At 39.5% G+C, this 16,255-nt stretch overlaps 1 protein-coding gene across 3 annotated transcripts in view; it reads left to right on the top strand.

The window, feature by feature from the left end:
* TLK1 (tousled like kinase 1) overlaps positions 1 to 16,255 on the top strand; it is an 82,445-nt gene that overhangs the window by 14,951 nt on the left and 51,239 nt on the right. Inside the window, exon 2 of one of the 3 annotated variants that reach the window (XM_034427262.3) lies at positions 24 to 107. The exons of the other annotated variants lie outside the window; for them this stretch is intronic. The gene's annotated coding sequence lies outside the window, so the exon portion shown is untranslated. The remainder of the gene's footprint in view (positions 1 to 23; positions 108 to 16,255) is intronic. 3 annotated transcript variants of the gene reach the window in all.

The following is a 16,255-nucleotide window of genomic DNA, read 5'->3' as shown; positions in this document are numbered from 1 at the left end:
TATTTTACAAATTTGCCCAACAGCTGAAATGGCCATTGGATGATTTTCTTAGGATACTCGAATTCTTGGAATAAGTACATTTTTCATTGGATAATAGGACCTTTTCAGTGAGTATGCCCACATACATAATTTTATGTTCATTAATGCAATTCAACTATATAGTTACGCAATTTTGTTCTGTTACAATCAGTAAATAAAATTTACCTGTAATCATGAGCCCAGATGAAAATTAGATGTTTGATATTAGCTGCATTAAGAAATTAAAAGCATTTATCAATTACTTACTGATCATAATAGAATTATTAACCCTAATTATTACAATTCATTTAAAATTTGGTTTAATACATAAACGGATAATTCTCAAAAATTGTCATATTTTATGAATTAAAATTTAGGAGTGAAATTTACAAATCTTTATTTTATACTTTATACTTTGAATACTTTAATATACTTTAATATTTAATATACACCTTCATTTGCAAGTTCTCACAATAGTCATTATGAACATTTTCTGACAATTTTTAAAATTAAAACAGTCTTCCGCTTCAAGGACAAAATCATTTTTGTCTTTATCAGTATGAAATATTTGATATATTTTATGCACGTTAAACAGAAAAAAGTAAAACTCATTCAATGTCAAGTAAAAAATGAAGTATTTTTTTTCCTACTGATCAATTTGGCTTATTCGATAGTAGTCATGTTTAAAATGCAAAGAAATCGGGAATAAAAGTTCATTGTAACTTTCAGATTGAAAGATTGTCAAGGAAACACAAACATAAATGGAAGGACAGAATTCTTCGCCAAAATCACGGTCAGCTCTCAACACTAGGAATTCTAATTGAGAGAAAGGAAATTACATTAATAGGCAGTAGATCTGTATTTGAACAGGTCTTTTATTTGAGGTGTCATCACCATATCAAAACTTACCGTCATATTTTGTGATAGACCAGAAGTGTTTGGTAGTCTTTGGTTATAAAATAGCCAAAGCAAGATAATTGCTTTTCAGTATAGAATTTAGAACATACAGGTAGTATGTAATGACCGCAATTGAGCCCAAAATTTCTGTTGCCAAGTGAGACAGTTATTAAGTGAATCTGGCTAGCCCATTGGTTTTACTTGTCGGAAGGTTGCAAAAGGTCATGTGACCCTGAGACACTGCAACTGTCACAGATATTAGTCAGTTGCCAGGTGTTTGATCACCTGACCATGGGGATGTTGCAACAGTTTAAGTGTGAAAAACGGTCGCAAGTCCCTTTTTTCAGTGTCATAGTAACTTCGAACGGTAACTAAATGAACTGCTGTAAGTCGAGGAATACCTGTATAGTAGCTGCATTGATGTTCTACAATACAAGAATATGTAAGAGCTCATAAGGTATTCGCTGATAATTTTTTAAAATGTGGGATATGCTAATCAAATTGTTTGGAAAAGAAAAAAAAATACAGAGAAACTGTAGAGAGAAATCTCATTAGTTATCTATGATAATTACTGCAGTATCGAAGGGTTAAATCGGGAAGAAGCCAATAGTAGATTGCTGCTCTTTGCCTGACACACAGCCAAGAAAAGTTATAACACAATTAGCCGTTATCTTTGAGATACGTAACATTCCTAACCATTGCTACCCTGTTTTACAATTATTTCCAAAGATCAAAGAACATAAATATTAATCAGCGGCTTCTCCTATGAGACATAGTATGTGAAATATATCACTCCAGCTCCATGCTTTCCAAAGCTGGGAAGTAATAAGTGTTTTTGCAGGTTAGTGTAAACCTACAGTCAAGCTTGTACTGGCTTGCCCAGAATTCCAGATAAAATTTTTACAACTTGGGAGAAACATGTAGTGATTTGGTTTCACCAAGTTATCTGTGTAGCTCTAAGAAAACAGCAAATCCAAATTAGTTATTTTCTTTGTCACAAAAGATGTAATAGAATCACAGGCCTCTTGTTATGGTTATAGACAACAGTATATTCATCATGCAAATGTTTGCTTGGTAAAATTATCTGTCCCAGTAGAGATGTCTGTGGGTGAAAGAGGTACTTATCATAGAATGGATAACTGGAAGCAACAGCATCTCAGTGCCTTCTGGAATTGTTGTCCAGTCAGTGTAAACAGTCTTTGGCATACTAAAGAAATTGCAATTACTCCATAATTAATCTGTTGTGTGTTCTATCTAGGATACCTTTCCATTGTAGAATAAATTTGGGAGTTAAGTGAAGAGAACCTGGAGTCAGAACTAAATAAATTTTTAACCTTGAATACTTCTTGTATATGAGAGAATGTGTTCTATTTTGGGGACAATTGGTCTTATGATCTGGTATTTGGTATTTGATCTGAATGGCATGCAATTACATTGCTATCGAAGTATTTAAATCATTTTTTTGTTTTGTTTTAGAAACTAGATAATAAAACACAGGCCAAGATTTTGAAGAATCAATTTTTGCTTGATTTTTAGGAAGAACAGTGTTTATAGTTAATGTTCCATTGAAGTAATTAAACTTGGTAGATAATTTTCTGATTTAGATAATATTTATTAAAACTAAATTACACTATAATTAAGTTTTCATATGATGAATACTTTGAAGCTTGCTTTGACCTGAATCTTTGAAAAACATTTTTGAGATTTGGGTAGATGAACAATAATAACAATACATGGACATTACTGTATGTAGTACTACCTAAAACTATCAGGTCCATAATCTTAAACTGGGAGAAGCAGTGCATCATAAGGCAAAACTTTGTCAGCAAACATACCTCAAATAGGCTGACTTATAGAATGTTGGGATTCAGGAAATTAAATTTGGGAAAGTTGTTGGCTTCAATGCTCTTTGCCTGCTGCAATACATGGTCAATTTTAATTTTCTGTGATGTTTCCCAACAACTCACAAAATTCCTTTTTTCCTCCCCTGCTCAACTCCAGTTGCTTACCTATCTTCTGGGAAGGGAAAGAGGAAGAGGGAGGGAGGTAACATTGTTTATCTTCCTAGCCCATGCTACCTCTCAATCCCTTCCTTGATTGTATGATACCTCTTGAACACTCACATGCACCTTTCCTGACCTGCATTACCCCTGTGTATTCTCCCTGACCTGCATGGCATCTCTAGTGCACCCCTGCACACATACCCTTTCTGATCTGCATGTCACCTCTCACACACCCTTGTATGCTCTTTCTGATCCATGCTGCCTGCCCCGCTGTGTCTCCTCTCTGATGCAAATTGCTCTCCTGTGCACTATCCTTGACTCTTACAAAACCTCTTACACACTCTCAGGTATCCCTAGGCAACCTTCCTGACATTTGTGGCCCATCTGTCCCCAACCTGCAAGGCACCTTTCATGAACCCCCATACATCCTACCTGACCTGTGTGACATCTCTCACAGAGCCATATGTATCCTTCCTTATGTATACCATCTCGCTGCTCCCCCACTCAGTAGTAGTCATTTACCTGCCTGCTAGCTTTGAACTTGCTCTTCCTGCTGGCTTCCCCACTGATTTTTTTTCCTTGCAAGCTTTTCACGAGGGAGGGAAGGAAGGAAGGAAGAATGAAGGAAGGAAGGAAGATTTCTGATGCTCCATGCAAATGAAATTCAATGGGGAAGCTGGCAGGAAGTTGGAAGTTACTCCCACTGCTTTTTTTGCCTTTCTTTGGTCATTTAGGTAAGGAAATATCTCTGAAATGATTCAGTGGGGCATGGGTTGTCTAGTATGTTTTAATGTAAATTTTACATTACTGGTCATGCAATATTGAGAGGAATATTGAATTAGAATTACACATGAATATAAATAAAATAATATGAAAACATTAAAAAGCAGACACAACAATAGTGATAATTAGTTCAATTGCATCATGCAAGGATTTCAGGTAGATGCCAAGGTAAATAAAATTATTTTGGCATATTTTTAGATTGTAGAACAGTCAACGTATAGTTTATTTTTAAGGAGGTGGTATTCCAGATTTATATGGGGAAAGGTTTTTTTCAGGTATCCTGACCTCAAGCTGTTTAGGACTTTTTATAACTATTTTGGTTTCTAAGGTTTGTACCAGTTTCTTCACGTGCAGTAAACTACAACCCTGTCCAGGAAAGCTATTTATTTAGCCATTTTTCCCTTTAACTATCAGCTGATTCCCTTTGATTTCCTTCACAGCTGTTCATGAATATTAATAATCCCGTAACAAACTAAAATATAGTAGTTTGTACAAAGTGAGAAAACATTGTTCAAGAAAAAAAAAACACCCAGTAATAATATGAACGAAAATCTACATGTGAGAACTTCTGGATCTTCATCTAAATCAAGGGTAATTCTTACTGCAAGCTAATTGAACAAAGACCAATTTTCAATAAGGAAAATATTTGTAATTTTCAGAAAGAGATGCATTCTATGCTCTGGATGGAATCCTAGTTGGATATCAGTAAATTGTTTAGTCTGTGCCCTGGTACTGATTTAGATTTCAAAGGCTCCCTGCCCCCATTTAGGAGAGCTTAGTTTTAAAGATGTACATCAGAGATAAACTTTTTTGAATGGAATACCTGTAGAGATGATGGTACAATTTCAAAGTTTTCATCTTGATACCATTATAAGAAAAATAGAAGCCCCTCCTAGTATTGGGTCACCATATCCAGCATTTCTTTGAAGGAGGATTTTACCTTTGTTTACTGTCCGACCATCTGCCACCACATACTTTGAAGGGAGATTTTGTAAACATTCACTGGAATTGCCTCTGCCTGGTGGTATCTCTATGTGGAAGACATTATCCTATTGCCCTATCTATGATGAAAAGGGATATATTAATGATAAACAAGGCTCAATGTTAGATGACTGACTATCTCTTACAAATGCTACTCTAGCTGTTAGGAGTCAGGATGTAACCTTTGCCATGCTTTCTTTTATACTTGGAAAGAAATTGAAAAGCTCACAATGTTACTATTTATTCTATCTTAATTTTCTTACATGCTTTTTTCTTGGTTTCCTCCTTATCTTTTATTACTACTAATTTCTTTACGAATATGGTTTTTATCATGGTTAAAATACTATAACTCAGTCTGTAAAAGAGTCTCCTTAAAACATTATCTAGAAGCTTTTCTTGGTTCAGAATATGAGGTAAGTTGTTAATTGTGCCTAGTAATGTGACTATACATGTCATCATGAAATACTGATATTGGTTACTATTTGTGGTTTGCTCAGGCTCCAAAAAACAAGAAAGACATGCAGAGTTATTTCTAAGGAGCTTCCTTTATTATTCCTCACCTATAGACAGAAACTTTGTGAAATAAACGCAACTACTACATCATTAAAGATACACTCTGAGATTTCTAGAGAAGAACTATCTTAACTCTCTTTCTCCCAACCAGACTATCTAAGATTTGCTCTCCCTTGGCCCTCTGGAATGCAGCCCCTCCCTCCTGGGAATCCAGACTACATTCCACCGCAGTTTCTATTTTTTTATTTTTGCTTGTCCCAAGGGAAAGGGATATAAACAATAAATTTCTACTCAAAATCATGAAAACAATAGGAAGGCTGTTAAAACACGGTATTATATATAAAAATAGGAAAAATGGATATTTGAAAACTGGATGCCAGTATAGTACATAACATTTTAAATATGTATCATGTTTGGAGGGAGGACAAATATAAATTTGCTTCTACAACTCAAAATTTAAAATGTCTACACTGATTCTTTTTAATATTCAATCCTTCCTTAACTTGGAATACCCTGTTGAGCACAAGAGAACTCACTTTTAAATAGTGTTTGGCATTTGAAGCACTAAACTTTGTTTCAGCAAAGAATACAATATACTGTTTGGTATTCCAAGAATGGAATTACATTTCTTTTCTTGTAAATTAATGTAGCAGTAATTATTTACAGTCTGTACGATAATTGTTTCACTTCTCTCATTCCTGACATAACCAGCTGTGAAGAGAGTGCAAGGAACCAAATCTTACATACAAAAATAATGGCAAAGGTCATGGATTGAACCTAGGTCAATGTTTAGCTTTGTGGGACATGGAAAATATGTTCTTCCTTAGTGAAAATAGTAGCTTTCTTTTCTTCAGTCCCAGCAGCAATAGCTTTACGACATTATCTTCTCAGCTGTACTTTGAGATGGAGCACCTTAGGGCTTATTTAGCTGTTCTTATGAAAAAAATATTTTTCTGAATAATGAACATTGGAATATTTCATATTGCAAATGATATGAAAGCAGAAACCAAGGATTTATGCTCAAGCTGTTCTGGGACAATATTCTACAACTGCACAAACATATGATTCAGTCTCTATGGCTAGGAAATGTTCCAAAATAATACAGTAAGCTTTCAAATTCCATTTCTATCTACATTATCTGGTTATGAATCAGATTTTAGAAAATGTTAATATGTATATATCAATAACATGCATTTAGAATATGTTACAATGAAAATAGGCTGAAGCTTGGACATACGTAATTTAATATAATTCTTGTTTTGAATCAGCTAGTTGCAAAGAAACTTTCTAAGATTTTCTGAGTTCTTAGAATGTAAGAGCAGAAATTGTCACAGCTTTGAAAAAGTTGCAGTGATAATCCTTGGTGAATGAGAACACAATTTTTTTCAGAACAGTTGCTACTAAGAAAACTATACCAATTATTTGTATAGTTAAAACAAAAATTACTGCCATCTTTAAATCTTGTTCTCTTATGTGAGATTAAATGCTCACTATACTTGAAAATCATGTATGAAAGCTGGCAAAAGCTTTAGGCATCATTTTATTCATGTCTAGAAAATATACATGTTCTATTGTTTTCTTTGTATCTAGTTGTGTTTTTGTATCAGTTTTGAATCAGTTTTATATATTTGATATGGTCAAAAATTTAAAATCTAGAAAATATAGTGACATCAGAATTCGATAATCTTTAGCTCAGAATAGGAATAAACCTGTGAATGAATTATTTATTAAATTTGTATGCTGTCCAGCAACTCTTAAGGCCCCAAGTAAAATTAAATCAGATTACAACATGAAGTTTGTTATCTGTATAAAAAATAAATAGGTTTATATGTGTACATTGCCATTGAGAATGTTAGAAATCTTCATATCTCTTCATTTTTGTGGAGAAAGCATCTGTGGAATTTCTCATGTAAACAATGATAATTTCAACAAATCTACATGCTGATAAACCTATCTCAAGATCACACTATTGAAGAGAAGGGACCTGGTGGGTATCTTCTCTGTTAGATTTGAAGGAATGTGCAGACACATCCAGAGAAACAGACTTGAAAATAGCCAGGTTCATACCATGTAGGCCTTTCAGAATAATAACCAGAATCTGGAACTCTACCGAGAAGCATGCTCTGAGCTACTGTATCTCACACAGCGTTAGTGTTATATGGGGAAACGTCAGAGCCTCCAAGGTTGTGCAAGACCACCTTCTACACCAGTTGAAGCTTCTGAGTATTCTTCAAAAGCAGCTCCCAGGGTTAAATACCAGGTCATCAAATAGGTATCCGAGAGATTTAGAAGGGCAAGGATGGATGCACCATATCTATCTAGAGGTCATCCATAAACATAACCAATGTTGGGTATTATAAACCTGTCTGAATCTTGACTGGAAAAGCTCCAGATCTGTTTCCTCCATACATTTTTATATACATTTAAAAGTTTTAATACTCTTTCTATCCTGCTACATCAGGGTCCATCTTTTGCTTTCATAGAATGTCATAGGGAAAACCATTCCCTGCATGATTCTGGTTTTTGTAGGTATGGTATCTGAATATATTATTTGTGGTATCTGAATATATTTTTCAAGACCAACTTTGCTGCTCTACCAAGTGCTAATTTGTGGCTTGTTTCTTGACTGCTGATTCTTTTATTGTTGATAGTTTATTGTAAAAGGCAGAAACTATCTCCCACTTCAGTATCTTCCTTCTCAATTCTAAAGCTAATTGGCGTATTTGTTGTCATGAGTTCCATCTTTTTAAATATTTAATCTTAGTCCCATTTCGCTGTACTCCTTCACTTTTGTTCCTAGAGTTTACAGATTTGTATTTTCAGCTAAGTAAAACAAACTATCAGGAGGATTAATCCAAGGAAGAGTGTTGTACTCGTAAGCTACATTACGAGTAATGTTAAACTGTTAATGTTGCAAATCCTGACAGGAAAGCCACCATGCGTTGTGAATATTAGTGGTTTATTGTCAAAATCGAAGCAACATCCACTTGCTACAGTACATAGCAGCTGTAACAGCTTTAGTTTCAGAGGGAGAGAAATCACTTGGGAAGGGAAAGATTTCTTCAGTCTTGCAGATATAGCACCTCCCTCAGGCTTGGCCTCTCCCTGAACTATAAGCAGCTGGTATTATTTAAGAACTAACATTTCCCTTTGTAACCTGGATTTGTTATTTTTCTCCTTCTCCCTCATCTCTCTTCTTTTTTGTGTCATGTTTCTTAAAATAATATCCCCGTTGGTAGGAATTAGTTTTTTTCATTGATTTTTATATAAGCTTCTCTGAGAGTACTTCTGCCTGAAGAACAGGATAAAAAAATATGCTATAAATAAGTTGCTTTTTCAGAGAGACAGTTTCCTCTTTAAGGTCCTGTGGATATAAAGCATAATGATAAAATACCTTGTCACCTTTTGATTTGGATATAGCTGATCTGGCAGGCAGTTCTGATGGATCATTACACTACTCCATAGGTTTTGGAGACCGTTTATCCATAAGGATGAGAGATTGTTGCGGATATAGGTAAGCAGTAACTACTAGAACGTTTTTTTGTAATTGCACAAAAGTGCTGCAGAATGAACTTTTGCTAAATAAAGAATTATTGTATTGAAGTTCAGTAAAATAATTTTGTCCATGAAAAATATGTGTATTTGTGTACAGAACAAACACTGTGAAGGCAGCTATTCCAACTGGGTCACAATTCAGGAAACTGAAAACCAAGGCATTTGGTGGTTCCAGATTTCAGCTGAGTCAAAATTCAGAGGAGTCTTAACAGGGCATTTAGCACAAGACTGATGCACATCACCCCTTTCTCCTTGCTGTGTTTATATGGCCTTTGTATCTTTTGCATGACCTTTGCTTAGGGTCCATGTTTGAATTCCACTACAGCATAATTGATTGTCCCACCTGTTCTTCAACCCAGCCTTGACAATATCTTCTACTGGGATGGCACACCTTATGGTATAAGACGACTAAAATTCACAGATACTTTCAAAATCACTACATAAGAAACTCACTATTCTCCTGATTGGAGGGAAACGGCAGTCAGGCTGGGGAGACGCTCCGTCTATGCGTATGACCGAGTCTGTCCATCAAATAAGCTCCGCCCTCCTGGGCCTCTCTAGTTATTCGACTCAGTCTACACTGACAAGACGTGTCTTCCAGCCTCCGAGTTTCCCTCTGTGACTACACTGTTCTCCTTCATCAAAACCAGCCAGGATCGGCTCGTATCTACCGGCTGGTAGTTAATTATCCCAGGCTCGTCATTGCCTGTTGGTTTGGAGCTCCCTGAACGTTTGGGTGAGCCTCGGCTGCGTTTCTAAGGCCTTTGCTCAGCAGCCTGCCTCGGCTTGAGCGGCCGCTCGCCGAGAGCCATCTGTCGCGCTAATAGCTGGAAGGCTAGCGACTTCCTGTATCCACGCCTTTCTCCATCGGCGATTTCAACTTTGGCGCGGCTTCGGGAGGCTCCTGTGAGTTAAATTCTCCATTTTTCTCTGCCGCGATCGACTGTCGGAACTGTTCCAAAATGGTGACCGCCATGCGGTCAGATGCGGGGGCGCACAATGGCTCCTCAGGGAGATGCCGGCACCATAGCGACCCCTTAGAGGGATCCTCTACCTTACTGCCTCCTCCCAAGAGAACCAGGGGCAAGAAGACCATCGCTCCTTCCTCCATCTCCGTTTCAGAGGAGGCATAAGGCCATTGAAAAGGCCTCCCTCAGGGTGCATGCCCAAGCGGCTCCGCAGGATATCGACTGGCCTGCTACTTCCTCTTTCACGGCTGCTAGGTCTCCTAGGTCGGTGAAGGAACTGTCTCCTGACATTCCCACTGTTTCTCCTGGCACTCCAGCCTCGGACAGCCAGCTGCTGTTCTAAACGCTTCCGGACCCTGCCTTATCATTGCAGGGCCACGATACGGCGCCACATCAAGCTAACCCACCACCGGCTCAGGCCCCAACTCTGGCCGCCATGGCTGATTCTTTAGAGGCCATTATGTCCAGGGCAATAAGACAAAGCCTGGCTAAGTGCCTTCATCAGAGCCCAGTATCGGCAGCCCCATGTGCCCTTCAACAGACCCAGTCCCGGGATCTGGAGGACTCTCTTTCCGAACATGACCGCATCGAATCTCAGTCCTCAGCGGACCAGGCTTCAGTCTCTGAGGCGGATGACTTCCAGGAGCAGGCCTGGTCGGATGATGAGGGATTAAGTTCAGATCAACCCTCGTTCATTGGCCTGTTAAGACCTCAGGTCTTCCGTTCCCTCCTGTTTAAAGTGATTGCCACTACTCGCTTGGGAGACCCACCTTCTGCAGCTGGGACTTCCTCTCTTAGCGACCCTGCAACGGCCATGTTTGTGGAACCCATCATTGATCCAGAGACCATCCCGGCTCCGAAGCTGTTTACAGATGTTCTCCAATGACAATGGGCTCTTCCTGGAGCTGCTCCTAGTCCCAACGGATTAGACAAGCGGCTCTACAACTTGGCGGCTCCTCTAGCGGACCTTCTCCAACCGCCCGCAGTGGATCCTCCCATTGTAGCCCTCACCAATACTTCACATCCCACCGGTCCAGCCGAAGACTCTCTCCGGCCAGAAGACAAGCGAGCTGAGAAGACACTTCTCAAGGGTCACCTTGCTACCCCCTGGTCCATACGGGTGTCGACTTCGGCTTCCTTTTTCAACAGGGCGGCCTTGCTCTGGCTTAAACAGCTCCAGGCCTGTCTTCCTCTCTCTGATTCCAGGTCTCATCAAGACATGAATAAGATTTCGACGGCTCTCGAATACTCAGCCGATGCAACACTCAACGCCACCAGATTTTCTGCTAGAGCTCTACGTTCTACCGTGACCTCTCGCCGCCTCTTGTGGCTCCGCAATTGGCAGGCGGACATGCCCAGTAAATGGCAACTTGCTTCTGCTCCTTACTTAGCCGGCAATCTTTTCGGTTCCTCTTTGGATCCACTCCTCATTGAAACAAGGGACAGATGTAAGATCCTTCCTGCTTCCTGACGAGGGGAATCTCATTATTCTACTCCCTCTAGGTACCAGTCCTTTCGGGCCCCCGAGTCTTCATCATTCCAACCTCGATTTCAACGGTCCTTTGCTTCCAGATCTCAGCAGGACTTTCAGGTCAGACAGGGGTCTAAGCTCCCACCTCGACGTTCATCTCGCGGGGGGGTGGGGGCACTTCTCTAGGAGATCCAGATAATCACTCCTCCTCCCCTCCCATTGGTGGACGTCTGTCTCTTTTTTCTACTCAATGGGAAACTTCCACTAATGACTCCTGGGTGCTTAGCACCATTTCCTCTGGGCTATCCTTAGAGTTTCATTCCCTACCTCCTTCACGGTTTCTTGCCTGTCCTGTTTCCCAGGACAGATCCAAACATGACCTCGTTTCAGCCGCCATAGACCACCTACTCCAAATTGAAGCTATTCAGCAGATCCCCCTTCACCAGCAGGGTCAGGGGTTTTACTCCCGTCTATTCATTGTCAAGAAGTCTTCAGGCGGTTGGAGGGCCATTTTAGATCTTAAATCATTGAATCAGCACATAATATATCGCCAGTTCAAGATGCAATCCCTTTCCTCTATTCTTGAATCCGTACAACCTGGGGATTTTCTTTCATCTGTTGATTTAATGGAGGCTTACCTCCATGTGCCCATATTACCCGCCCACCGCCAATTCCTGCATTTTTGTTTTATGGGTAAACACTACCAATATAAGGCCCTTCCCTTTGGGCTTTCCTCGGCACCTAGGGTATTTACGAAAATTATGGCCGTCCTTATTGGCCACATTTGTTCTCAACCCGTGTGACTCCAGTTTTATTTAGATTACATTTTAGTTCTTTCTTCCTCCCTCCTAGAGGCCCATAGGGACCTCTCTACTGTCCTGGCCTCTCTGCAGGCCCACGGCTTTTCTATTAATTGGCCTAAGAGTCACCTCTCACCATCCACCCGCATTCTTCACTTGGGGGCTCTCATTGACACTGAATTGTCCATGGTTTTCCTGTGTCCCGACCGTCAAGACAGCCTTCGTTCCTTAGTTCTCAAGTGCCTTACCACTGGTTCAGCTACTGTTTTAATTCTTTCCCGTCTCTTAGGCAAAATGGTGTCTACTTTTGGCATCACACCGTGGTCTCGCTTACATAGCAGGAAACTTCAGTGGCTCCTACTGCCATTCCAAAAGGCCCAACGGGACACTTCTCTCATCCATCTGCAACTCCCAGACCCAGTTCTGAGTTCATTACACTGCTGGATTTTGAGCGCCATTTCTTGAAGCACCTGTTACAGGGAACCTGTGCGGATCCAGCTCACCACAGATGCCAGTTGTACGGGGTGGGGCGCCCATCTCCTCCATCACATGGCCCAAGATCAGTGGTCAGCCCAGGAGTCTCTCCTCAACATCAACTTGTTGGAATTGTGGGCATTCAACTTGCACTCATTCACTTCCAGGACCTAGTGGAGGGGAAGGACGTCCTGGTCCTCACGGACAACACCACCACCAAGGCCCACATCAACAAGTTGGGGGGCACCCGCTCTAGGTCCCTGATAGACAAGGCCCGCCTACTGGGTCTCTGGGCCGAAATACACCTAACCTCCATCAAGGCGGACTACATTTCAGGTTCTGTGAATGTCCAGGCGGATGCCCTCAGCCGGAACCTTGTGGACCAAGGGGAGTGGAGCATCCCCCCATCCCTTTTTCGGGACATAGTGGCCAGATTTGGGACTCCCTTACTGGACCTTTTCGCGTCCCGGACAAACCATCAGGTTCCATGTTATTTCACCAGGTACCCGGAACCCGGGGCTGAGGCTACGAACACCTTCCGCAGCTGGTGGCCGCCCGGTCTTCTGTACGCATTCCTTCCCATTAGGTTTAGTCATATTATCTCTTGAAAAAAGCCATACTGTTTGGAAAATACTGAGAGATAGAATAATTTTTGTACATGGAACGCTGAAATTTAGCTGAAAATTAACACAAAAACAGTCATTAAAAATAGGATTCTGGAATATGTAGGATGCATTCTGCACAATATTACTTCTTTTTGACATTCAAAGGTTAGAGGGCTTCAGAAGAGGAAATGATACATATGAAGTTTTATGAAGATACATAAAAATAAAGCAGTATTGATTCATTTATTAGAGCCTTGCATTTCAGTGATCGTGGGTGTTTGAAATGAGAAGAAATCATGATTGGAAGAAAATTTATTGAGGGAAGATACTTCTCATTTGAACCATAGCATTCAAGAATTTTCTTCTAGGCCTGTAAAAATGATATAGAATGTAGTGCTGTCTTTCAGATAGATCTTGGTAACATTTAAACATTATTTAAATAACATTTAAATATGTTTAACCACTGGTAGCATAGTACCATATTTTTCAGAGTATAAGATGCACCCTTTTCCCCCAAAAAAGAGGGTGAAAATCTGGGTGTGTTTTATACTCCGAATGTAGCCCCACCCAGCCTCAAACGGAGGTTTCAGAGGTTGAAAAAAGCCTCTGAAAGAAGCTTCAGAAAAAAAAGCCTCCAAACAGAGCTTCAGAAAAAAAGCCTCTGAAAGAAGCTTCAAAAAAACCTCTGTTTTGGAGGCTTTCAGAGGCAGAAAAAAAGCAAGGCACAGAGGTCACAACAAACGAACCTGTTGCTAAAAGTCACCTCTGGGAACAGTTGATTGGGGGTATTCCAGGAGGCTGATCCACCCGCCAATCAGCTTTTTTCTTATTTTCCTCCCCAAAAACTAAGGTGCATCTTATACTCCAGTGTGTCTTATACTCTGAAAAAATACGGTAGTTAAAGTGCAGTATTTCAGGCAAACACTGCTCACAGTCTGGAATTTGATCCTGATGGGGCTCAAGGTTGACTTAGCTCCTAAGGTAGGTAAAATTAGGACCCAGATTTTTGGAGGCAGTATACAAATAATGCTTACATAGTAAACCACCCAGAGAGTGTTATAAAGTGCTATGTGGCAGTATATAAATCTAAATGCTATTGCTATTGGTAAATAAAGCTAATGTAATATAATTGTGGAGTCCTTGATGCTCTTGATGCTCTCTGAATGTGGTTGTTTTCTTGTAGATATTTCATTACCACCAGTAACATCAATGCTAGAAGGGAGTGGGTTTTGCTTTCATTTTATATACTAGTAACTTGCTCTTTCAGCATTGGTGGGAGTGGTTTCAGTGGTTCTTTGATTAGGCTGTTGTTTACTGTTAGCTTGTTTGTCTGAGTTGGTAGTTCCTTGATGGGGGTATTGTTTAGGTCTTGATTGTTGGTCTAGTGTTACTTTTATTGTCAATCTCTGCTCATCTGGGTGTTGATTGCTGTTGAGGGGATGTTTAGGTCTTTTTGTTTCCTTTTTGGCTTTGATTGCTTCTTTTGAATGATATGTAGATTTCTTTATCTCTCTATGCCTGTTGATGACTGATTTGTCTGAATGCCAGGCTTCTAGGAATTTTCTAATGTTTTTGCACTTGACTTGGTCTAGAGCAGGGATGGGCAATTGTGGCTCTTTTACAACCTGTGGACTTCAACTCCCAGAATTCCTGAGACAGCTTGGCTGTCTCAGGAATTCTGGAAGTTGAAGTCCACAGGTTGTAAAAGAGCCACAATTGCTCACCCCTGGTCTAGGGCAATAATGGTGAACCTTTTAGAGATAATTGCCCAAACTGCAAGCCAAAACCCACTTATTTATCGCAAAGTGCCAACATGGCAATTTAACCCGAATACTGAGGTTTTACTACCTAAAATAATGATAAACAAGGCAGCGTTCAGCTAATTGTTCTAAGAAAAATATGATAAATGCATTTTTATGCCCTTTCATTTTTTCTGCTTTTGAAATATTACACTTAGCAACAGTAAAAAAGAAAAACTTTTGTAATATAATTTCTCTTTCCCACTCTCTCTCTCCTCTCTCTTTCCTTCTCTCTCTTCCCCCTCTCTCTTTCTCTCCCTCCTTCTCCCTCCCTCTCTTTCTCTTTCTCTTTCTCTCTCTCTTTCCCTCCCTCCCTCCCTCCCTCTCCCTCCTGCCCTCTCTCTCTCTCTCTCTCTCTCTCTCTCTCTCTCTGCCTCTCTTTTTCCCTCCCTCCCTCTTTCTCTCTCTATTCCTCCCTCTCTATCTTTCTCTCTGCCTCCCTTTCCCCTGGGGGGGGGAGGAACCCCTGAACTGGTGCTGGGTGGTGGTAATCTATTATTGAAGTTGTAAGTTTTTGAAACTAGAGGTAAGACTGCTGTATTGAGTTATAGATCTAAGTTGGAAGTACGGGAGATATATGACATTGCATTATTTAAATTTAGCTAATGTTGAATTGTTTCTTGTGCTTTATTAATTTTTCTTTTTCTTAACATTAAAAATTACACTTGGAATTTAGGGATGTGTTCCACAATTTTTGGGAGGGTCATTAATTTGTGGTGCCTCAAATTGTAGACTTGTGCATAGTGCACAGTGCATAGTGGGCCACTAAGTGAATCACAATGAAAAAGCTATTTTTAAGCTAAACAGCCTGTAATTTCTTGGATTCTTTTTTAAAATTTGACATATTAATCACTTTCTAGTTCTCAAAAACATATTTTGAACAAATTGTTAGATCAGCAATTTTGTGTTTGAATGCTTTTAGAACTATGAATAGATTCCATCTGGACCCACTTTGTTTTCAATTTGTCAGTAAATTCTAGAATTTATAAACATTATTTATCTCAAGCCCTTGAGTTCTTTGATGAAAAAAACTATTATTTGTGTGACTAGAGATCTCTACTACATCTTCTACAAATGGAGGAAAATGCAGATAATGTACTTAATATTTCTATAGTCTTGCTTTTTTTTTGGTTCAATTGCCTATTTCCCACTGTTGATATATTTGAAGATTTATAAATTACTGAATTTCATATTATGAATTTCATATGAATTTCTTTCTTTCTAATTTGCATCTTTTTTTTTCTTTTCTGAAACTTTGTGTTCTGCATTTAACACATGCATTTCTCCTGGAAAAAGATATTCCATAATGCAAAATTTCATTTAAATTTGGGGGGAAATAGTAGGATTGTTCATGGTTACATAAAATCATTTGCAGTTGTGTAATGAAG

This window comes from Pantherophis guttatus, chromosome 1 (genome assembly GCF_059756535.1).
Source record: "Pantherophis guttatus breed Tessera chromosome 1, ASM5975653v1, whole genome shotgun sequence".
NCBI lineage: Eukaryota > Metazoa > Chordata > Lepidosauria > Squamata > Colubridae > Pantherophis > Pantherophis guttatus.
This window is presented reverse-complemented; position numbering and strand designations above follow the sequence as displayed.